Source organism: Octopus bimaculoides, unplaced genomic scaffold, assembly GCF_001194135.2.
Source record: "Octopus bimaculoides isolate UCB-OBI-ISO-001 unplaced genomic scaffold, ASM119413v2 Scaffold_18307, whole genome shotgun sequence".
Classification (NCBI taxonomy): domain Eukaryota; kingdom Metazoa; phylum Mollusca; class Cephalopoda; order Octopoda; family Octopodidae; genus Octopus; species Octopus bimaculoides.
In genome coordinates, this window is record NW_026343229.1 from 70,794 (window position 1) to 72,527 (window position 1,734).

Genomic DNA, 1,734 nt, shown 5'->3' on the forward strand with positions numbered 1-1,734 from the left:
TATATATATAGACATATATATCGGCCATCATTATTATGATTGACCGTTGACTGAACACTATTCAATTTTTTTTCTCCGTGTTTTTCTCCTTGTCTCCGTATTCTTTCTGTTGAAGAGCGTAGCTCGAAACGTCAAAGACTTTCCGTATTCCCGAGCGTCATACTAATACATCCTTTTGTTATTTACACCACCTGTCCTCGTCTGTTGTTATTATTTGTATATTCTCCCATATATATATATATATACACACACACATGTATAGACATATATACACATGTTTATGCATAAATATATATATACATGCGTGCGTGTGTGTTTGTGCGCGCGCTTGTGTGTGTATGTGTGTGTGTGTCTGTCTGTCTGTCAATGTGTGTGAAAAAAAGGATAAAGGCCCCTTTTCGGTCACGACTGACCATGGGATTGCACCTAGAAACTTCCCTCCGATGCACAAGTCTAAACAAGGTCGTTTACAGAAGACCTGCAGTCACCCGTGCATACCAGCCTCCCTTTTTCATGCCACCGATGTTATCCAAGAGAAAGGCAAAGGGGCCGACACAGCTTGGCCCCAGTAATGTCACAACTCATTCCTAGAGCTGCGTAAGGTCCTGAGTTCAATTCTCGGCGACGCGCTGTGTTCTTCAGTAAGGCATTTTATTTGCTCTAGACCTCTCAGCTGGCAAAAAATGAATTATATCTTTATTGCCAAGGGCCAGCCTTGTCCCATTCTGTGTCACGCTGAATTTCCCTGAAAATTACGTTAAGGGTACACATGTCTGTGGAGTGCTCAGCCACTTGCACGTTAATACCACAAGCAGGCTGTTCCGTTGATCGAATCACCTGGAATCCTCATCTTCGTCGTAACCGACGAAGTGCCAATTATGTATGTATGTATGTATATATGTGTATGTATGTATGTGTATGTACGTATGTATGTATGTATGTATGTATGTATGTGTGTGTATGTATGTGTGTGTATGTATGTGTGTGTATGTATGTATGTATGTATACATATATACACAGTATATATCTGTATATATAGTAGATGTGTGTATTTATGCATGCATATATATTTGTATGTATGTATATACGAAGAGTATGTATGTATATATTCACATACATATGCATATATACACATCTACATATACAAATCTATCAATCTTTCTATATGTACTTACATTATGTGTGTATATATATGTATATATATGTATATATATATATATATATATATATATACATAATGCATACATACATACACACAGATACATGTGCGTGTGTGTGAGATTATTCATACGTTATATGTGCATGCACAAAAAAGCACGGCCATATTTTTTTTTGTCTACATTCTCCACCACCACTACCACCACCACCTCCACAACCATCATCATCAATATCATCATAACCACGACCACCACCACCACCACCACCCACACACACATCCCTCGCCGTTTACTAAATTCTTAGACGAGAAGAAATACAAAACAGGTTGGATTAGAAAGAAATTCGTCAACAACGGTTCGTCGAGCGGCCATGCTACAGCACAACGCCTTTTGTCATGGACACAGAACGGCGCCAGGTGGCACCAGAAGTATGGGTAAACAGGAAGTGTTGTTTCACCAAACGTAGTCACGTGTCAAAAAAAAATATGGCGCTGAAAGGTGCTGAGCGCTTTCTTTACTTTCCCTTCGTCCATGTCTTCCTCTCTTCTTCTGTCGTCTGCTCTCTTTCTCTCTATTT